The sequence below is a fragment of the Neophocaena asiaeorientalis genome, unplaced genomic scaffold (genome assembly GCF_003031525.2).
Source record: "Neophocaena asiaeorientalis asiaeorientalis breed wild unplaced genomic scaffold, Neophocaena_asiaeorientalis_V1.1 scaffold119, whole genome shotgun sequence".
Classification (NCBI taxonomy): Eukaryota; Metazoa; Chordata; class Mammalia; order Artiodactyla; family Phocoenidae; genus Neophocaena; species Neophocaena asiaeorientalis.
Window position 1 is genome coordinate 8,768,156 of NW_020175821.1, and position 23,302 is coordinate 8,791,457.

The 23,302-nt window shown below is 42.2% G+C and overlaps 1 non-coding gene across 1 annotated transcript; it reads left to right on the forward strand.

Moving 5' to 3' along the window:
• The first annotated feature begins 18,508 nt into the window (after positions 1–18,508).
• TRNAE-UUC (transfer RNA glutamic acid (anticodon UUC)) lies at positions 18,509–18,580 on the forward strand. The gene has a single exon. It is a non-coding gene; the product is annotated as a tRNA-Glu (tRNA).
• The last annotated feature ends 4,722 nt before the right edge of the window (positions 18,581–23,302 follow it).

Consider the following 23,302-nt stretch of genomic DNA (forward strand, 5'->3'; position numbering starts at 1 on the left):
TGTAAGTGGCTGCAGGGAAGCAATAACTAGTGGGGGAGGAGAGAATCATGGCTCAAGAAGATTTGGGTCGCAATAGGAAGTACTAGAGAGTATTTCTTAGTTTTACACCCTGATCTACAGTGAGAAACACATTTTGCACTGTGATCCAAAATTTACCTCCCTATGTATGTGATTGAAACAAGAGTTTCATGAAACATTCACCATTACTACATGTACAATTACTGTGTGTAACGCACACTGATATTTTCTACTCTAACTTACTTGATTTTTTTTTTTTTTTTGCGGGACGCGGGCCTCTCACTGTTGTGGCCTCTCCCGTTGCGGAACACAGGCTCCGGACGCGCAGGCTCAGCGGCCATGGCTCACGGGCCCAGCCGCTCCGCGGCATGTGGGATCTTCCCAGACCGGGGCACGAACCCGTGTCCCTTGCATCGGCAGGCAGACTCTCAACCACTGCGCCACCAGAGAAGCCCCTTATTATTATTTTTTTTTAAAAGCTAATTGCACTCAGTTGATTTCACAGCCAACTGATAGATCACAAACTGTGGTTTAAAAACCACTGCATGGGAGCACTGCTACTCAAAGCAACTGTTCAGGGCACTGGCTGTGGTGGTCTCCAACAGAAAAGGAGCTTGTGGAAATTCCCTGGCTGTCCAGTGGTTAGGGCTTGGTGCTTTCACTGCCAGGGCCTGGGTTCGTTCCCTGGCTGGGGAACTAAGGTCCCACAAGCCATGCGGTGAGGCCAAAAAAAAAAAAAAAAAAAAAAGAAAAGAAAAGAAAGAAAGAGAAAAGGAGCTTGTGTCACAATGTAAATCAATGAGCTGCTTTCTTCATTGAGAAAATCTTTCTCTGAAAACAATGTCAGCTGAAGAGCAAGCTGAGGGACAGCTGAGTCATCTTCTGGTGTGGGCTCCTTACCCTGTCACAATGGGTAACAAACAGTTCGCAGGTGAGTGCCAATCCTCAGATGACCCTTTGAGAAGCAGTGTGAGCTAGAGTGTGCCACAGAAGAGATGACCTAAACCCGCGGATACACATCACTGAGACCAAGGGGCCTGCTTCAGAGAAGGGCGAGACCCCTTTCCAGGGATGCCATGCAACTGAAGGAGAAAGTCCCTTTCAAACAACTGGCTCAACAACAGAAATTTAATTCCTGCATTCAGAAGGATGGGTCGAAGAAAATGTGAAGATTTTACTGCAAAGAACAAGATTGGTTTTTCTTACCCTGAAGAAAGTAAACTTCATCTCTCGCTCTCTAGCATCTATGTCAGACCCTCTCCCTTATCCTGGAATCACCAGTTCTTTCATTTGGTCCCCTCCCTCTAACTTAATGACCTTTCTTTACACTTCATAAAGCGAACAGAAGCCCATGTAAAAGAATTCTTTCATCTTTTCTCCACTAAAACTACCAGTCCACCAGCACAGCCCTCAGTCTCCCTTCCCAAGGAATGTACTGCCTGGTGATGTGAAAAATTATGAGAACTTTCATTGTCCCATTACAGTGGGGGTCTATACTCCTTCAAGCCCAGTACACAAACCTGAAATTATATTGCTGTGTTCATTAACAGGGAAAAAGACTGATGACTAACACTTAACAAAACAGACCCATTCTGGCTGCCAAACAGCTTTATTCTCATTGCACTCTACATCTCTAAATTTAAGAAGCAAATACCGTGGATCCACAAGGCCCATTTCTCTTTAGGTAGTAAAGTATGTTAGCCACGCCTTTGGGAAGTTGTCTCTGCGTCATATTGGTTGGGAGAAAACTATCAAATGCTAGTCCTTCCGTTTGTGACAGGACCCTGTGTCGCATTTGATTTTCAGACACTTGCACCGTTGATTACCTTCTCTCTTCTTCATCTTCTAGCATTTGCTCTCTACCGGATCCTTTCCCAAGCACTCAGTATATCCCATCTGTTAAAACATGCCTCCATTTATTCCATGGCCTCCCCCAGTGACTGCGCTCTCTCTCTCTACACTCCTTCACAGATAATTTTCTCTAAAGAGTTGCCATCTCCATTTATTTCCTTTTGCTAGTCCGCCTTCAGTACCTACCACTCCACCAAAAATACTCTTGCTATAAAAGTCAGCAGTGACTTCTGTATTGCCGAATCTAACAGAGACTTTTCAATTCTCACCTTCCTCAACATTTTAGCAGCTTTCGACCCAGTTCCAGCTCCCTTCTCCTTGAAAAACTCTGATCTTTGCTTCCCTGATAACACACCTACTCTCCCAGCTTTTCCTCCTATCCTTCAGTCATCTATTCTTTACTGGCTTATCCATCTTTCACTGATCTTTGCTTGTTGGGAGATCCCCTCCTTCCCTCAAGAAAAAGTTAGTCCCTTTGTCTCCTCACCCAGGTAAATGGCAACTCCATTCATACAGTTGTTCCCTAAAACAAGCCCCCTTGATTCCACCTCCATTATACATCTCAAGTCTGTTCACTTTACACTGTCTCCATTGCTCTTACCCCAGACCAAGCCGCCATCACACTTCACCTCTACTCTGCAATCATTTCCTTATTGGTCTCCCCGTTTCTACTTTTGCCCCCTACCACCATCTCACCCACCAATCTATTTCCCCTATAGCAATTCTAGTAATATTTCTGATACATAAATCAAATTATGTCACTTCCTTGTTTGGAAATAATAAATCATTTCTCACTGAACTTCAAAGAGAATCCAAGCCCTTGATCATGGTCTGCAAGGCCCAGTGTGGTCCAGCCCCTGCCTACCTCTCCAGCCTCACCTCCTTGCCTTTCCCCTTCACTTACTACTCTCCTGCCACACAGCCCTTCTTTCATTTTCTTATAGGATCACGATCTTTCCTGCTTCAGGTTCTTTGTACACACCCTCCCCTCTTCTGAGATTGCCAGGCCCTCCACTTCACCTGCTCCTCTACTCATCTGTCCTTCAGGCAGAAGTCGAAATGTTAATTCTTGAGAAGAACCTCTCCTGAGTCACCCACTCCCAGCTGATCAGTCTGAATTAAGTTCCCTTGGTTATATTCTCTTAGCGTCCTGTATTTTCTTCATAACACATACTGCAATTTATAATTAAGCAATTAGCTCTGTGTTCTCTTGTTTGCATAATATCTGTTTTCCCCATTTAACTGTAGGTCCTATGAGGCTAGTGCCTAGAACAGTACCTAAAACATTAGTAAATGCTCAACACTTTTTAAAATGAATGAATGAGGGATATGGTGATTAATTTTTCAAATGTATGCTAAACATTGACAGACTGTATCTCTTTCAACCCCAAGGATGCTGGCAAGTGTGCTTCACACAGTGGGTGCACAATGGGTCTTACGCCTGTTTATTAGCATCTATCAGTGTTGTGCTGGAGCAGGCTTGTGTAGGCTTGATATAGCCGGTTCTGGGCATCTTTCTTCCCAGCTTCACACTGAGTGACACTGTGTTGGTAGCCATGATAGGAGTATACATACCACAAAAATCAGCAAATGCTACAAATCACAACTTGTTTTTCCCTTTGGTGAGCCACTACTGGCTCACCACTGGTGTCTACTATATATCCAACATGTTAGATATTACAGAACCACCATTAAAAAAAAGTCATAGTCCCAGACCAGCATTAGTTTCCAGTCTAATCTAGGGAATATGACATACATCAAGACTCAAGGAGAATCAGGGTATAGTTGTGCCATATGAGTGCATCCATGGTCAGAAAAGGATGAAACCAGTAGGGGTTGGAGTAAGTACCAGTGGGCATCCAGGAGGTGGAACCAATGCTGAAACTGGGGGACAGAGAGGATATATGAGGCTGAACAGGACCATGGAGGGTAATCCCAATGGAGGAGCAGTGAGGACCCAGGGCTGGTCACGAGCTGGGGAAATGTAGTTGGAATGGAAGTAGGAAGAAGTAGAAGAGATTGTCTTAGTTGGAAAGAGTTTCCCTTGAAATTTCTTTTTACATGTAATTTTGTTAAATCAGATCTTATTTTTTAAACGAAGACTCCAGATGTTAAAGAATTCTTACGGCATATCTTTTTTCGAAAATGAAGTAAAGGGTAAATAATCTTCCTTTATTTTTCAGATTTGGGTTTTGCTGGAACAATTTTTCCTTGAAGCCATGTACATCTCTACTGCATGCTGCCAACCACATCTTCAACCTGCCAGATCTTCTGGCAGGCTGGGGATTTCTCCTGTCTTTGCCCTCAGTTCCTCATCTGTGAAATGAAATGGTCCAAGTTGATTGTCTCTCAGATCCTTTATAGCTCAGAAAAATTGCATGGTTCTAAACGGTTAGACATGTGAACCCTATTTCTAAATGAGTCTAAGAAGAAGGCCAGGAAAACACGATTCTGAAATGCCTTTGCCTGTGATAAAAGGAGGCTCAGCAATTCCATTTGGGGATAAAAGGGTGAAGTAAAATGATCCACTTGCTACAGAGTTAGGTCAGTTTTCTTGTGGCCAATGAAGAGATTTGGCGTCTGAGGATAGCAGGCGATCTCATGGATTTTTCCGCATGGGCATCATTAGGTAAATCCAGTGGCCATTTGACAGGAAAATAAGGTCACTATTTTTAAATCAACAGGAAAAGGGCAGAGCAGCAAGACAGAAAGAACTGACTGGAGAAACTAATCGAATCAGGCTTGATAGAGCTGATGCTGCCTTAGATCCCCTGTGCCTAGAAGCCTTGTTGGAGCTGGTCTGCCACAGATGCTGATTTAAGAGAATGGACTTGAGGACACGGGGAGGGGGAAGGATAAGCTGTGACAAAGCGAGAGAGAGGCATGGACACATATACACTACCAAACGTAAGGTAGATAGCTAGTGGGAAGCAGCCGCATAGCACAGAGAGATCAGCTCGGTGCTTTGTGACCACCTAGAGGGGTGGGATAGGGAGGGTGGGAGGGAGGGAGATGCAAGAGGGAAGAGATATGGGAACATATGTATATGTATAACTGATTCACTTTGTTATAAAGCAGAAACTAAGACACCATTGTAAAGCAATTATACCCCAATAAAGATGTAAAAGAATAAAAAAGATACAGGCTGACTCATTCACCTCTTCTGAGTAGCAATTCAGCTGCATGCATTTCAACTACACGAGGCTTTGATGGTGCTAAGTAGTGGCAAAAGCCTGGTATCTGCTGAAGGGACCTGTTCCCAGGCATCCATGGACCCCCAGGTAGGGCTGGTTCTGGGCCCCCAAGGCCCTCTTTTCCCTCTCCCTCTTTGCTTCCTCCTCTTCCCTAAAGGCAGAAACAGCTGCTGCCAGGTTGGCTAGTTCAGCCCACTCATCTCAAGCCTCCCTGAAGCTGCAGGACAACCGGAAGCCAGAGTCATGTGCTTTCTCCATCAGCACAGCCCAGCTGTGGCTCTGCACTGCTGCAGGCAGCCATGTTGACATCTGGCTCAGAGAGAAGAAAGGCCGAATGAAGTCTTCTGTGTGTGGAGTTACCCAGCCTAGGTGGCTGTGGCCCTGGCAGAAAATGCGAGTCAGGGCTCGGCCACCCCAGAGGGCAACTAGACATTTGTTTGCCCCTGAACCTTTTGATTTTTCCTTTTGGAGGATGAAGACAGTAAAAATCTGGTTCTCAGAAAGGTTTGATTCACCATAGATTTAATAAGGGCCTGCACCAAAGGTAGACAGGTGAGTACTGTGGGCCAAGAAGAAGAAGAACACAGTTTCTGCATTTGAAGAGTTCACAGTCTCCTGTGTGACATGAGAGTGAGATGAAAGGCAGGCAGGTCCTTTGTGCAAAGGGATCGGTGCTCCAAGGCAGTAGTGGTAGTTATAGAAAGGAGTGGGCAATGGGCAAGTCTGAGAAGCATTTAGGAGGTAAGCTCAGAAGAACTAGAAAAACTTGATGATGGACTGAATATGTCAGATGGGATGATGGGAGAGAGGGATTTGCCTAGGATGGCTGCCGGGTTTCTTGCCTGGGTGATGTGGGTAGATCTGCATTTCTCAAAGTATGTGCCTTGTAACACTGGATGTGAAAAGGTATTGTGTCAAGAGTGGCTATATCCTCAGATAAATCTGAGAAATGTGGGCTTAAACAAAAGTAAACCAGATCTCTTTACTATAGGACTTCTCAGAGCCCTTAATATGCTGCTACTGCCGCAAGTAACAGTAGCTATCATTATTAAGCACTTACATGAGTTCCACTTATTATGTCTTTGAGCAATTTGGAAAGAAGGAAAGTCCCGAGAACACTGTTCTGTAACTTGAAAATAATGTGTGAGCAAGTACACAAATACAAACTAATAACGTAGTAATCTTGGTCACCAAGCAAGAAGCTCCTAGGGCAGGCTATATGAGCCAAAGGCACTGTAGGAAATGGGCGGTGCATGACTAAATATTTGATATACATTATTTCAGGTTCCCGTAACAACACTGTGGGGTATGCACTTTGTACCTATTTTGCATGTGGGGAAACTGGGGCTCATAAAGATTAAACAACCAACCAAAATTGCCACACATCTAGTAAAGCGTAGAGTCTCACCCTTAACAATTACATCATATCATTTCTGTGTGCTAATGTATATAGTGAATCTGCAAGGAAGGGAAGGGTGTAGTATGCTGTGTCTCCTGTTAAGCTAAAACAATAAAACAGCCAGTTATTTTACCAGCAAAATGGGTTTATTTAGGAACAGCAAAGGATTGCAATTCAGGACATGCAATCTGCGGAAACCACGGGCAAGTCTGGAGAACAAAGGAGAGGAACGTTCTTTTATAGAAGAGAAGGGGGTGCTGGAAGGGGCTGTTATAAACAGAGTCCATTGGAGGAAACTGGGAGTCCTTTTTAGTGGTCGAGTTGTGACAGTCCCTCACTGGCTGGACTGTTGCCAGGCAAGGAGAAATTCTTCCTTCCTCCTGCTGAGTAGTAAAGTAGTAACCTTCCCATGGACATGAAAAGGTACATCTTTTCCTGTTGGGTATGCAATTGCTGTTGAGTGGTAGGGTGTGAGAGCGCCCCCTTCTGGTCTCTTGACTCCATTTTAAATGATGCATCTGCTTATTAATTTTCAAACTCCCAAACTTGTGACCACAGAACCCTGTGTTTATGGAGCATCTCACAGCATTAGTGGTACTTAGAGGGCATTTTGTGGAGAATAATGCTATTAGTGAAGATCAGGAGTACAGATAAGAGGGAAATTATATTTTTGTAAGTCATGGTAATACAAGGTTGAAAGTTGCCATAATAGAAATGTGGCTAAAAAGTTATAGAAATTCAAAGTGGGCCGAGATTACTTCCAATATCAGTGTTCAGAGAAAATGTTTAGTTAAATTGTTATCAGCTTCAATTAGCAGAAGACCCAACTAAACATGGCTAAACAAACAAATTTATTAAAGCACAGAACCAAAGCCCAGAGGTAGAACAATTCCACTGTTGGTGAGTTCAGTGGTTTAGCATCATCATCAAAGATGCAAGTTTTTTTTTTTCTTATTTTTCTGCCTTGCCATTTTCAATATGTTAGATCATCCTCTGAGGCTCCAAGGTGGCTGGCACAGTTCCAGGTGCTGGATGCCAACAGCAACACAGAGTACCAAGACTGCACATCAGGCTCTCAGGAAAGAGTGGTTGAAGAGGGAAGCTATTAAGTGATGCTACTAAGAAAACATCTCCTCACACTGCAAGAAGAAAGTGATGCTTCCTCCTAAAAAGCATTTCAATCATTTCTTGTGTCCATTGCACATACAGACTGAACTGGGCCAAGTACACCCAGACACAGTGCACTTGGTTTGAGAGAGACAGGCTACCGTGAGCAAGCAGGGAGCTGGCGTGCCCCTGAGCCACACCTCAGTGAGTACTGTCCTGAAAGCTAATTGTGACTCAGCATAGGATGACGACTGATAACTTTGAAATAAGGGCTATCCCAATGCAAGAAGCATCCAGCTGCAGTTGGCTTGGGCCAGGGGCATTGTGGGCCCAGAGACACAGAGATGATCAAAGTTGATTACCAGTTCCCCAGTGGATTGTGTGATAGACTATCACTTGGGACCTCAGACAGGAGGTATGTTAGGAGTGTGCCTCCTGCCAGTTCTCAAAAATCCTATTGTTACCTTCATAACTGAGCAATCAAAACACTTCATGGTTTGTTATTTGACGTATCTGGACTAGGTGAGGTCTATTTCTGGCTCAAATTGATTCTAAGAATCAAAATGAGCACAATTTAAGAATTCTGTCCTATGGAGGCTCATTTCTGAATTACAAAAGCACTTGGTACACTGTAAGCCCCCATGCAAATAGTAGCCTTGTTATTAGGAAGCATGTTGAATGAGTTCTTGACATGCACTTTGGAGGACAAGAAAATGCACACGAAAAAGGGGGGGGGATGGGAATTCCCTGGCGGCCCAGTGGTTACAACTCCGAGCTCTCACTGCCAAGTTCTCGGGTTTGATTCCCTGGTCGGAGAACTAAGATCTCACAAGCTGGGCAGCCCGGCCCCCGCCCCGCCCCCCCCACAAAAAAATATATATGTGTATATATATATACATACACACATATACATATAAAGTGGGGTGGGGATTAAAAATAAAATAAAAAGAAAGTAAATGTGTAATAATTTAAATAATAGACAACAAAAAAATCTAAGAGAACATCTCTGGTGTCAGTTTTCTTGCAGGTTATTTCTGTTTTTCTGTGGCATCAGAGATGTGGTAGAACTGTGGGTTCTCATTTTATGATGCATTAATCACAGTGTAATGGAGTGTCAGGGCAAAAACAGTCAGAAGGCATCTCACACTGCAGCCTCTGGAACAGCTCTACCGTCTAGTAGTTTGGAGTTTCAAGTTTTAAGGCAGGAGATGACAGTAAAAGTGTACCAAGTTAATATTTCATCTGCAAGTGTTACAGAGTGGTGAGAAAGAAGTGCTATGTTGAAGAGCAAAGTTTTCAAAAACAGAACAGCTCAACCTACAAAATGATATTGGAAAGAAGCTGCAGAGGAGTATGTGAAGGCCAAGGACCTAAAAAGGAAAAGCAGACATGGGAGAATGGGGCTGGAGAGGCAACAAACATTTATGGGCATGCAGCTGCTCTGCTAAGTGCTTTCACATGTCAAAACATTTAATCAGGAAGGTATCATTTCAAGGCCATATCAAACAATGTTTAGACTTATAAAACAGAATTTATGTTACAGGCTAAAAGCAATATCAAGTTCTGGAGGAAGAGACACAATGTCTGCCCAAGAGACAGATGTGGGAAGAACATAGCAATAGTTTGTCTCGGAATGACCCATAATAACCAATCACTGGCCAAGGTTATCAGGAAAGCAGTAGATATGCTGTGGTCAGAAGGAAAGACTTATTTGCGGCCTTATTAAACAGCAGGTGTTGTGGGATCTGCAGCATTTCTTTCTCCTGGTTTCAAGTTACTAGTGGAGGAGGCTATAGCTTCTTATTCCATCTGTTCCTCTCTCTCCTCTCCAAGAAAGGAGGAATAGCTCATATAATTGATGAGCTTGGGAGAAGCTAAAAGTACCCATCTCAGCCCCTTTCTCCTTCCTCTTTGGGAATCTGCCACCCCTCAGAGAACACACATCCCTCCATGGTACCCACAGGGGAGACTTGGAGACCTGGCACCACCATGATCGACGGGAGCGAAATCTGAATCAGGGATGCACTTTGGGGAATTCATTGTTGCTGCACTCAAAACCCATGTCCTCCAAGTCCAACCAACCCTGTAGCAGAAATGCAGGCAATATTTTTATTACTACCTGCCTGACTCCTACATCTATGTCTCAATTGTCTCTAAACCCAAGGGGACTGGGAGGGATTTCTGACCATTTCTGACTGTCCTCAAACCCCAATATCCAGAACTGAGGAAGAAGAACCAGAATCAATTTTTTTTTTCTTTTTTTTGCGGTACGCGGGCCTCGCACTCACTGTTGTGGCCTCTCCCGTTGTGGAGCACAGGCTCCGGATGTGCAGGCTCAGTGGCCATGGCTCGCGGGCCTAGCTGCTCCGTGGCATGTGGGATCTTCCTGGACCGGGGTACAAACCCACGTCCCCTGCATCGGCAGGCGGACTCTCAAACACTGTGCCATCAGGGAAGCCCCAGAATCAAAAATTTTAAGCATACAATCAAATGTAGTAGGCTTTAACTTATTTTACTAAATAAAATTCTGATTCTATTGCCTTGGCATTCAAGGCCCTCTATGATCTGAAGCTATAAGCAGATAGCGTAGGGGGTCCGTAGAGAAGGAGAACCAAGCATGGCTTTCTTGACATAAGAGAAGCCACTTTTGGCCTAAGCCATCTTGTGATCTAAGTCTGGCCACAATGCTTGGCCTCGAGTAGGTCTCTTGAATAATGATATTAAGGGAACAAGAGGACAAACTGTTATCAGGCAAGAGAAGTAACAATAGCAAAGATAATAAATCAGGTGTAAAGACCCCCAGTTCTGTTTCAACGGTAAAGACTAGGCTGAAGGACTGTCTTGAGCTGTTTTGCAGAATTTAAACCCCTCTCAGGAGTTCAACCAACAGACCAACTGTAAATTAAGGGATGATGATGTTTACCTTTTCTGACTCCTGACTTCTGTCAACTGAAGCTTGGACTCTTTTGACCGCCCAAGCCCCTTTGTGAATATGCATGTACCTTTAGCTTAAAACGTCCCCACTTTTGCTGTTCAGTGAGACACTGCTTTGGGAAGGATCCCCGGTGTTCTCCTCACCTGCTGCAAGTAATCCCTCCTTCTCCTGGTCTTTGGCTTGGTTGTGTCTTTTGGCTTGACAGGCACCAAGAGGTGAACCCAGTTTTTTGGGTAACAATGCCAATATATCCTTGCATGTGATCTAACACTACTTCCCCATATGCACACCACCATCTGACAGCATCAGGCAGAAGCACGCCCAGCACCTTTCTGTCTCTGTGCCTTCCCTCAGGGTGTTCCCTCCAAATGGAAAGCCCTTTTGCCCATTTTTTCATGTCTATATCTGACCCATTCTTCAAGGGCTAGCCGAAATTTCACCAAATCCATAGGTGCTTCTGTAGCAGGTTCTATTTAGAGGTTCCCTACCTGATAGTCACCCCCACTTTCTTCTTTTTCCACAGAATCCCAATTTTATTTTTTATTTTTATTTTTTAGTTTGTAGGTGGCTATACACTTCAGAGGAGGCAGCATCTCTGACTACCTGAACCAAACTAGGTAGTGCCATTCCCCTTGCCAATGACTGATTTAGGAGTGAATGTGTGACTCGGTTTTGGACATGAGCCATTTAGAAACTGTCAAGGCTAGGATAATACTTTCCACCTGAGTCTCCATACTCTGGAAATATTGTGTCAAAACTCTTCCAACACTGGAAGTTTCTCTTTTAGCAGCATTTTAACCTTCCTCCTTTTTCTCTCTGTAAGACTGCTACCACCATTTCTCCTTTCCTTTTTTTTTTTTGTATCCTTAGTGACATTCCGTTTTATTCTTCCTTGCCCTTTCTTGACTTTTTCTCATAACCTTGACTCGACTTTGTTTTACCTACCCAGCTACCCCTCACCAATTAAGTGTATTCTAGTGAATTCTCTCCCAGACATGTCTGTTTTGGTTTGTGAATCCTTTTGCTCGACTCTCCTGCTTGAGAGATTTCTATATATCACACGTTCATATGTTCCACCTCTTGGATACCTTTTATTTCCTTCCTGTTACAGAAGAAAGGTGCTGCTGTCTTCAAACAGGATTCACTTAGCTATTCCAGACCTCTATCTTTCACTTTACATGTAACAATGTCTAATCTTTCTTGCATACAAATTATATCAATTCACCTACTTACTCCCTTTTTAATGTAAAGTACAAATGGCCAAACTACAATAAATAAATAATGTTCAATCTTGTTTAATATCCTGATTCTAAAAATTTGTTTTCATGGGTCACTTCATTACTTCTATTCCTTCTGCTACCGACCCTCCTGATTGGATCCTCCAACAAGCGTCCTTCTGCCCAGTGTTGCTCGGGCCAATAGAACAAGACTGAATTCAGTGCAGAAGCAAAGGAAAGCTTTATTTTTCCATCAAAGAATGGAGAAGTGCAAGCTTGAGCTCTAGAGGACACGCTCTTCCTGACAGGCCATGGGTGGGGCTTCTTTATAGAATTCTGCTCTGCAGGGAGGGGGTGGAGTCCTTGCGGTCCTGCACATGCGTGTTGCTCACAGCTCCGCCGCCGCCATCTTGAATCACAGTGTCCAGCACAGCTTCTGAGCAAGGGCTGCTGAGCTGAAGTGTCTGTGCAGGGTTTTCGCGCGAGGAACGAGGATCTCCGGTCTGAAGTGAAGCGTACAAGGCCTCTGCATGCCACCCGCTGTGACGGTAGACTCAGCGTAAAGGAAAAGAAAAAAAAAAAAGGTTAGACTTTATTTTTTTTACCCAGGTTCCACTTTTATTTCTCAGGAATTGTTAATGGGCTCTGCCGGTGACATTTTCACTTTTGCCCAAGGTTATGTTTCAAAATTTGTTCTAAAACCAACTTCCTGGTCTCAGTAGGAATGGCTCCCAAATCTTAAGAACCGGAAATCGTTTTCTCCTTCAGATTTCCTTATGGGTTGCGTGTGGAGGTGTTTCTTCCTAATGCACATGGCAATCCTATGTTCATGGAAGTGGGGGAATGAATAGATTTATTAGTATCCGTAATTCACCAGGTTTCCCGTGCCCTTCTCCCCCTCCCCTGCTAGGACTAGGTAAAGGAGAATACACAAGCTTTCTTTTTCTAAGAGAGAGAATATTTAGAGATGGGGAGCCCCTGGTAAAAGCTGGAGAAAGGGGCTAGGACTTAGCTGAGAAGCTAAGGTGATGCATAGAATAAAAGTCTGGGTGAGAAGGAGAGAAGACCTGGAGAAAAAATTAAAGGGGAGGAGGAATGGGGCGGGGTGTGGGGAAGACAGAGAGAGATTTGTGTTCAAGAGGCTCCAGAACATCCTCCCTCAGGGGAATACTAGGGAGGGAACGAACAGCTTTTGAGCAGTTCCTGGGAAGAAATTGCTGGTAGAGTAAAACTCCTGGTACCATCTTTTCATCAGCCTCACTTAATATTAAAAGCAAATGGCGCGGGCTTCCCTGGTGGCGGAGTGGTTGGGGGTCCGCCTGCCAATGCAGGGGACACGGGTTCGTGCCCTGGTCCGGGAAGATCCCACATGCCGCGGAGCGGCTGGGCCCATGAACCATGGCCGCTGAGCCTGCGCGTCCGGAGCCTGTGCTCCGCAACGGGAGAGGCCACAGCAGTGAGAGGCACGCGTACCGCAAAATAAATAAATAAATAAATAAAATAAAATGGCGGGGCTTCCCTGGTGGTGCAGTGGTTAAGAATCCGCCTGCCAATGCATGGGACATGGGTTCGAGCCCTGGTCTGGGAAGATCCCACATGCCACGCAGCGACTAAGCCCACGTGACACAACTACTGAAGCCGGCATGCCTGAACCCCGTGCTTCGTAACAAGAGAAGCCACTGCAATGAGAAGCCCGTGCACCACAATGAAGAGTAGCCCCCGCTCACCACAACTAGAGAAAAGCCTGCACGTAGCAGCGAAGACCCAGTGCAGCCAAAACAAATAAAATAATAAATAAATTTATAATAAATAAATAAACCAATGGAGATCTAATTGGAGCAGAAAGAATTGGCCCCCCAAAGCCTACATTTCTGTGAATGTGTGAGACTTAGATTCATTATTTTTAACAATGAACCTTGACCTTAATGTGTAGTGTGCCTTCAGGTGTTTGCTGAAGTCATCATGGCTGACTCAATGTTAAAAATATTATTTCTTCCATCTTTAACTCATCCCTTTGATGTGTTTGATTTAAAATGAGTGGTGTATACTAACACAGGAAAGCATATATATGATTTATGAAGGAAATATAAGTATACTTGGAGGCAGGTGCTCAATTTTTTTTATTGTTGGGGTTAATAGTCAAAATTGTTTAAAGACCACTCTTTTATATTCTGCACTAGTCGTGGGTCCAGTCTCCACTGTGTGGCCAGGACTTCCCAGGCCCTTTGCTCTCTGAAAAAGAGGTGGCATGAGGACATTAGATAATTAAGAGGCAGTGAAACATGAAGTGAATCTTCCCTGACCCTCCTATTTAAAATAGTAACCCATGCCCTTCTCTATGCCTCTCCTAACCTGATTTCTCTCTACAGTGGTTATCACTTATTATATCCTATTAAATTCCCTTATTCCATTTATAGCTGTCCCCCTCCTTACTAGACTGTAAGCTCTTTGAAGGCAGATTTTTTTTCTGTTTTGTTATTTCCTATATCCCTATGCCTGGAATATTGCCTGGCACGTAGTAGACCCTCAATTCATGTTGGTTGAATGAAAAGGATAAATACCCATTCATCTCTGAGAAGCAGTTCCAAGAACACTCAGTCTGGTAGATTTGGTAGCAGTTTTAAGCCACTGAGTCTTCAGCAGCATTGGCCTTATGTTCGTAAAGTGGCCAAGACGAGAATTCTTCTCTGGCATGTTTCCATCTCTGTTGTCCACATTCTTATACTGCTTCCCCGCTGCCAAGAAGGGATGCCATGTCCCCCCTCCCTGCTCCCACAATTCGGGTACTCATTGTGCTGTACTTCATCTCTCCTTCCTGTCCCCTGATTCACACACACTTTAGGTTTCTGTTTCGAATATCATTTCTAAATGAATTGGTGTGCTGCACTGGGCCATGGCTGACTGTTGACCGGGTACATACTTGCATCACAACTCGTAACTGATGAAGCAGTGCCTCAGCTAGGGAGCCTCACTCTAATGGGAGCATTTCAGGAGGGTGCAGAATCCAGAGCAGAGAGATTTTTGGTATTTTAGGGTTTCTTCAAATCACCCTCTCTGGGCAGCTGCCTTGGTGTCAGCCTTCACCCTCAGAGGTGTACGGACTCCCTTGTGGCTGCTTTTGGGTTTCCGGGAATTGCTGAGTTGAGAAACGGGCTAATGATGATGATCAGTAGGCACTGCATGGGCGCTACTTTCCCTCCAGCAAGTCTTTCAGTGAAGGACCTGAGTCTGAGGTTTCAGATTTTTTGTGCTCTGGGTGGCTGGTGTCAACAGAGGCAGAGAAAGAGGCTCTTGCTGTGTTTCCTTCTGCTCTAGTTGGTACTGAGTGTTGCTGACACTAACCAGGACTGAACATGGTGCTCCCTAACTTGAATCTTAGGTGGGGAAGGCATTTGAAATCTCCACATGCCTGAAAACCAGAGACTTGTTTTTCTGGCACATTCTTGGCTTGGAGATAAAGCAGCAGATGTTTTGGTTTTGCCTCTTTCCTTTCTGTTCATGGCTCCAAACATGGGTGATACTAAGTGTGACAGGTTTCAGGTTTTTATTTGCAGCAGTGGAAAACGGTTTGCAGGTCTTTGCAGAGTTCTGGGCCTCGGAGGCTGTCTTTCTACAGCCTCAGCTTAAAATCCTGAAGGCTGGGAGTGCAAGAAGCTTGCAGGTTCTAGAAGTTAGGAGTTGCATTCCAAGGGTGGGAGAGAGCATGAGGAATCTGGTGGAACTTCCTCATCCCTTTCACTAAGGCAAGATACATAATGGCTTAGCTGGAAATGTGGGGTTTATAATTACAAAAATCTTTACATCATCATAGTAGAAGGCCTCTTATCTGACATCATTAAAACTGCTAGCAAGACTGAAAAACTATTAAATTGGGGAATCAATATGATGCCTATCTTAAACATTTTATTTTAGGTCATGTAAATATACATATTCATTTACCAATCATTTGGTGTAGAGCCAAAGCCTTTTACTTTGAGACGGATCTACTGAGTATAGTTCTGTATTATCTTTCTTAAATAAATCACATCTATAATGCATTTTCTTTAATTTACAAATTATTATTTCTCAAGTGGAAAAATAAATTTAAAACACTTGCAAAGCACTCTAAGTACATCTTCCTTCTGGATTTAAAAAAATTCTTCCCACCTCCCGCATCACCACACACACTGCCCCATCTGTAATATTTGCTTTTTCTGCACCTAATAGATGACATTTTTAAAATAAAAATATATTGGGTTATTCCAAAGCGTTCAACTATATTTTTATAGAATCAATAACTCCATTTAAAATTCCTTTTTAAAAACAACGAGGTATAATTGGCAAACAATAAACTGCACATATTTAAATGGTACAATGTGATAAGTTTTAATATATGTATATAACTGTGAAAACATCACCACAATCAAGATGATCACCCCAAAAGTTTCCTCGTGCCCCTCTGTAATTTCTCCATTCTGTTCCTCCCAAACCATCACCCTCTCCCTTTCCCCACGACCACTGATCTGCTTCTTACCACTGTGGGTTAGTTTGCATCTCCTAGAGTTGTACAGAAATCAAATCACACAGTATGCGCTCTTTTTTGACTGGCTTCTTTCACTTGGCATAATTATTTTGTGATTTACAGTGTATCAACAGTTAATTCCTTTTTATTGATTAGTATTCCATTTTGTGGACATACTACAATTTGTTCATTCACCTACTGAGCATTTGGGTTGTGTCTTAGTTCATTTAGGATGCTTTAACAAGATATCAGAGACTGGGCAACTTATAAACCATAGAAGTTTATTTCTCACACATCTGGAGGCTGGGTAGTCCAAGATCAAGGCACCAGCATGGTGAAATCTGTTGAGAGTCCTCTTGCTGGTTCATAGCCAGTGCCTTCTTGCTGTTTCCTCACACGGTGGGTGCGTCTCTGTGGGGTCTCTTTTGTAAAAACACTAATCCCATTCATGAAGGCTCCATCCTCATGACCTAAGAACATCTCAAAGGCTGCACCTCCTAATAGTCATCTTTCAGGGTTAGGATTTCAACATCTGAATTTGGGGGGAGCACAAACATTCTGACTATAGCAGATTTTTCCCACTTGTTGGCTATTACAAATAAAGCTGCTATGAATATTCATGATCAAGTATTTGTATAAAGATCTGCTTTCATTTCTCTTGGGTAAATACCTAGGAATAGAATGACTAGATCATATGGTAAAAATATACTTAACCTTTTAAAAAAACTGCCAAACTGTTTTCCAAAATGAATGTACTATTTTACATTCCCCCCAGCAATGTATGAGGGTTCTAGTTCTTCCACATCTTCATCAATGCTTGGTATGGTCAGGCTTTTTTTTGTTTTTGTTTTTGCGGTACGCGGGCCTCTCACTGTTGTGTCCTCTCCCGTTGCAGAGCACAGACTCAGGACGTGCAGGCTCCGCGGCCATGGCTCACGGGCCCAGCCACTCCGCGGCATGTGGGATCTTCCCGGACCGGGGCACGAACCTGCATCCCCTGCATTGGCAGGCGGACTCTCAACCATTGCGCCACCAGGGTAGCCCGGTCAGTCTTTTTAATTTGGGCTATTTTAATAGGTGTGCAGTAATATCTCATTGGATTTTAATTTGCATTTCTGTAATGTCTAATGATGTTGAGCATGTTTTCATGCTGTTATTTGCTGTCTATATATGTCTCGGTGAAGTGTCTATTAAAGCCTTTTGCCCATTTGTAATTGGGCTGTTTGTTTTCTTAGTATTAAGTTTTGAGAGCTCTTTGTATATTCTGCATATAAGTCCTTCATCAGATGTATGATTTGTAAATAATTTCTCTCAGTCTGTGGTTTGTATTTTTTAATTGAAATTTTTATTAAAATAATTACAGATACACATGCAGTTATAAGAAATAATATAGAGAGATTTTCCCCTAATGATAGGATTTTACAAAAGTATAATATAATATCACAACCAGGGCAGAAATCTTGATACAATCCACCCATTTTATTCATATTTCCCCAGTTTTGCTTGTACTTATTTGTGTATATGTGTTTGTATATGTGTGTATGTGTGCATTAAATTCTACACAATTTTATCATTTGTGTAGAATCCTGTATCTGCCACCCGTCAAGATATTAAACAGTTTCAACACCACAGTGATCCCTCAGGTTGCCCTTTTAGAACACACCCACCTCCTTCTAGCAACGCCACCCCCATGTGTAATCCCTGGCAATCATCAATCTGTTCTCCATTTCTAAAATTTTGTCATTTCAAAAATATTCTACAAATGGGTCATACAGTTTGTAACCTTTTGGGATTTGCTTTTTTTCACTCAGTATAATTCTCTGAAGATTTATTCAATCATTATGTGTTTCAATAGTTCATTCTTTTATTGCTTTGTAATATTTCATGGTTTATGTGTAGAGTAGTTTCCCCTATCCATTGGGGATATATTCCAAGACCCCCCAGTGGGTGCTTGAAAGAGCAGAGTACTGAACACTATATATACTAGGTTTTTTCTATAGATGCATACCTATGATAAAGTTTAATTTATAAATTACAGCATCACTACTCTTGTACTTTGGGGCCATTATTAACTAAAGGTTACTTGGACACAAGCACTGTGATACCATGACAGTAGATCTGGTAACTGAGTCTACAACTAAGTGACTAAAGGGCGGGTAGTATATACAGCATGGATACGCGGGACAAAGGGGGATTCACATCCGGGACAGAATGGAGCAGGATGGAGTGAGATTTCATCCCCCTACTCAGAGAGGCATGCAATTTAAAACATGAATTGTTGGGAATTCCCTGGTGGTCCAGTGGTTAGGACTCAGCGCTTTCACTGCCGTGGCCCAGGTTCAATCCCTGGTCAGGGAACTAAGATCCTACAAGCCGTGTGGCAATTAATCAGTCGTGAATTGTTTACTTTTGGATTTTTCCATTTAATATTTTTGGACCACAGTTGACCATGGAGAGCAAAACCATGGCTAATAAGGGACTACTGTACTATAATTTGTTTAACCATTCACCTGTTGAAAGACATTTGAGCTGATTCTAGTTTGGTACAATTACAAATAAAGCTGCTATGAACGTTCATGTATAAGTTTTTGTGTGACCATAAGTTTCCAGTGTTCTGGAATAAATACCCAAGAGTACAGTCACTAGGTCACATGGCAATTGCATATTTAGCTTTATAAGAAAATTTCAAGCTGTTTTCCAGAGTGATTGTACCATTTTAGATTCCCATTAGCAATGTATGAAGGATCCATTTTCTCTGCATCCTTACCAGTATTAGGTGTTATCACTATTTTTAAATTTTTAACTCTTCTGATAGGTGTGTATTGATATCTCATTGTGGTTTTAATTTGCATTTCCACGACAGCTAATTTGCATTTCCATGAACATCTTTTCATGTGTTTGTCATCTGTGTATCAACTGCAATGAAATATCTGTTCATATCTTTAGCCCATTTTCTAACTGTATTGTTTGATTTTTTTACTGTTGAATTTTGAGACTTATTTATATATTCTAGATACTAGTCCTTTGTTGGCTCTGTGGGTTACAAATTTTTTTTCCCAGCTTGTCTTTTTATCCTCTTCACATGGGCTTCCACAGAGCAAAAGTTTTCCATTTTGATGAGGTTCAGCTTATCAATTTTTCCTTTTATGGATTGTGGTTTTGGTGTCAGGTCTAATAACGCTTTGTCTAGCCCTAGACCCTGAAGATTTTCTCCTATGTTTTATTCTAAAAATTTCATATTGTTACATTTTACATTTAAGTATGATCCATTTTGAGTTAACTTTCATATAAGTTGTGAGATTTAGGTTGAGGTTTATATATCAGTCCTCCAAATGCCTCCTGTGCTCTTTGCATGCAGAATCACTTGTGGTTCCCTGGCAGGAGATATTCTCCCACACCTCTTCCCCAGGCCTATGTGCACACTTCCTCCTCCTTTCTTCTCACCAAGCAGGTTCCTTGTCCACTGAGACTCTACTCACTCTACCTGCGCTCAGGATCCTACTCCTCTTGCCTCCACAAGAACTTTGCCTTTTTAATTGTCCCCCCCTCTCTTCCACTGTTAACTTCTCTCTCTTTTTCCTGGACCATTCCTATCACCGTACAAACATGCTTTTATATTGCCCTTTAAAATAATAATCCTTCCTTAACTCCATATCCTCCTCTGTCTATCTGCCCTATATCACTGTATCTTGCATAAACAAACTAACTGAAAAGAGTGATCTGTACCCTCGCTACTCAAGTTGAAGTTTGTGGACCAGCAACATTGGCATCACAGGGGGCTCCAGTTGTGAGAAATGCAAGATCTCAGGCCCCAACCCTCAAACACTATTCTAGATGTTTCTGTGAAGGCATTTTTTAGATGAGATTAACATTTAAATCAGTAGACTTTTTGTGGGGGAGGGGCTGCGCCACGCAGCCTGTGGGATCTTAGTTCCCCATCCAGGGATCGAACCCACGTCCCCTGCATTGGAAGCACAGAGTCTTAACTGCTGGACCTCCAGAGAAGTCCCTAAATCAATAGACTTTAAACTTAGTCGATTAACTTCCATAATGTGGGTGGGTCTCATCCAGTCAGTTGAAAGCCTAAATAGAAAAAGAGGACCTCCCTGGAAGAAGAGGGAATTCTGTAAGCAGATGACCTTTAGACTCTAACTACAACTCTTCCCTGGGTCTCCAGCTTGCTAGATTGTCTGCCGATGTTAAACTCGCCAAGCTTCCACAACTACATGAGCAAATTCCTTAAAACAAATCTCTCAATAAATAGATACAGGTAAAGATACCCTGTTGGTGCAGTTTCTCTGGAGAACTCTAATACACAAACAAACTTCATGTTGTCAAAAATGAATGATTAATTCTCTGCCTCCCATCTTACCTAAACTCTTAGCACATTTTTTTTTGAAAAATTCTTTGTCTTAGGTTCCCTGACAGTATAATTTCCTGGATTTCTACTTACCTCATTGGCCACTCCTTCTCAGTTTACTTTGTTGACTTCAAAATATAATATTGAAGTTCCTCAGGACTACCTCAATCCTGGGTGCTTTGCTCTTTTCTCTCTCTTCAGTCTTTCTCTAGGTTATCCCATCTAGTCCTTCTGATGACACCCAATTTTTCATCTCAAACTAAGCTCTCCACTCTAAATTGATATGTGCATATCCATATCATCTACTCACTTCCTCCATCTGGCTGTCTCATTGCCATCTCAAACTCAGCACACCCAGAACTAAACCTCTGATTTCCACTCTCCCCCTTTTACAAACCTGTCCTGCCCCAGCCTTCTCTATTGTGGTAGCTGACACTAGCAATACATGTAGATGCTCAAGGCAGAGTCCAAAGAGTCATCCTGGATACCATCCTCTTTCTCAACCCCCCATCCAATTTGACGGTGCTTCTGATCCAGTCTATTTCTATAGTATCTTAAATTTGTCTACTTTTTTGTCTTCACAGATCTCCTGGTCTAAACCTCATTTGTGTCTCTAACACCATTCCATGCGTTTATTTTAAATTGAAATATAGTTGATTTACAATGTTGTGTTAGTTTCGGCAAAGTGACTCAGATCTATCTGTCTGTCTGTCTATCTATCTATCTATTCCTTTTCAGATTCTTTTCCACTATAGGTTATTACAAGATATTGAATATAGTTCCCTGTGTTATACTGTAGGTCCTTGTTGTTTCTCTATTTATATATAATAATGTGTATCTGTTAATCCCAAACTCCTAATTTATCCCTCCTGCACCCTTTCCCCTTTGTTAATCATAAGTTTGTTTTCTATGTCTGTGAGTCTATTTCTCGTTTGTAAATGAGTTCATTTGTATCATTTTTTTAGATTCTACATATAAGTGATATCATGGGATATTTGTCTTTCTCTGTCTGGCTTACTTCACTTAGTAAGACAATCTCATTCATGTTGCTACAAATGGCATCATTTCATTCTTTTTTATGGCTTAGTAATATCCCATAATGTTTGTGTGTGTGTGTGTGTGTGTATGTCACATCTCTTTATCCATTCATCTGTCAATGGACACTTAGGTTGCTTCCATGTCTTGGCTACTGTAAATAGTGCTACTGTGAACATCAGGATGCATGTATCTTTTCGAATTAGAGTTTTTGTCTTTTCCAGATATATGCCCAAGAGTGGGACTGCTGGATCATATGGTGACTCTATTTTTAGTTTTTAAAGGAACCTCCATACTGTTCTCCATAGTGGCTGCACTAATTTACATTCCCACCAACAGTGTAGGAAAGTTCCCTATTCTCTACACCCTCTCTAGTATTTATTATTTGTAGACTTTTTGATGATGGCCATTCTGACTCCACTCAGTGTCTTTTAATGTGCAGTCATCATTCATCACCTCCTCTGTGAAGCCTTCCTTGACTTCTCCCTCCTAGTTTGGGCTAGGTGCATGTCCTATATACTTTCATGGTACTTTGTTTTTATAAGTAGCATAGTGCCTATTATACCATATTATACTTTTACGTTTACTTGTTTGTCCATCCTGTTAGACTGTGGTCCTTAAGAGTAGGAAAATGATTTTTAAACTTTATTCCCAGTGTCTAGCATGATGTCTGGCATGGAATATGTCTTTTATAAATGTTTGTTGAAAGTTGAGTGAATGAATGCATAGCATAGTAGAATTGGGAAAACCATATTTGGAACTAGTTGCTACTTTACAAAATTATCTTATGGCTCCAAAGATTTCTTTATTTCATATCTTGCTAAAGATCTATAAAAATGAAATTCCTTTAACACTCTTTACCCAAGACATTTTAACTATTAGACTATGATTCATTCCCTACACAAAGCACTTAATTTTTTGAGGCTTAACTTTACATCTTACTCTTATTTAAAGTTCAGTTATAGGGACGTCCTCTTAGCTGTTTCTATGCAGTTACTACAGTGTCCCTTTCTTTCTTAGTAAAACAGACATAGAAATATGACTTAGAACACAAGGAGAAAAGTCAGGACACAATTTTTCTTCAGTTTCACAAGCTACCCATGCCCATGAGATTTTCTGCCTTAGAATCATTCTACCAGCCTATTAAATATGTTCTCTTGCCTGGGGCAGTATTCCTGAGAAGGGAGAAAGTTGCCTAAAATCTCCTTAGCAAGTTGTAGAATATTGAGTAATGAGTACCCTTCCTGCCTGACCTTCATTATGTTTACATACCCTCTGCAGTGCGTAACCTTCACATATTTTATTTCAGGTATTAAGGCAGAGCAATTAAGTTTTTCAAGGATTCAAACAAAATTCCATGCAATTTCCAAATCTTAGTCTCCATTATGTCTCAGTACTTGGTTGTTAGTGATTTTTATCTGCATTGGATCTACTTTATTAAGCTTCACGGAATGAGTGAAGCTACTAAGATGGTACCAGTAGATGTCAGAGACTGGGACAGAATGGCTGAGTGAGTGGGAAACTGCACAGCTGAGAGCAACCATGGCAGTTACAGAAGTAGGACGTGGGTGTTGGAAAGCGCGAAAGGATAATTTTTAAAAGAGGATATAATCATGATTCCCTTGTAATATGAAGATATGTCAAAGATTCTGTTTAACTCACTAATTAATGAAGGAACTAGTAAG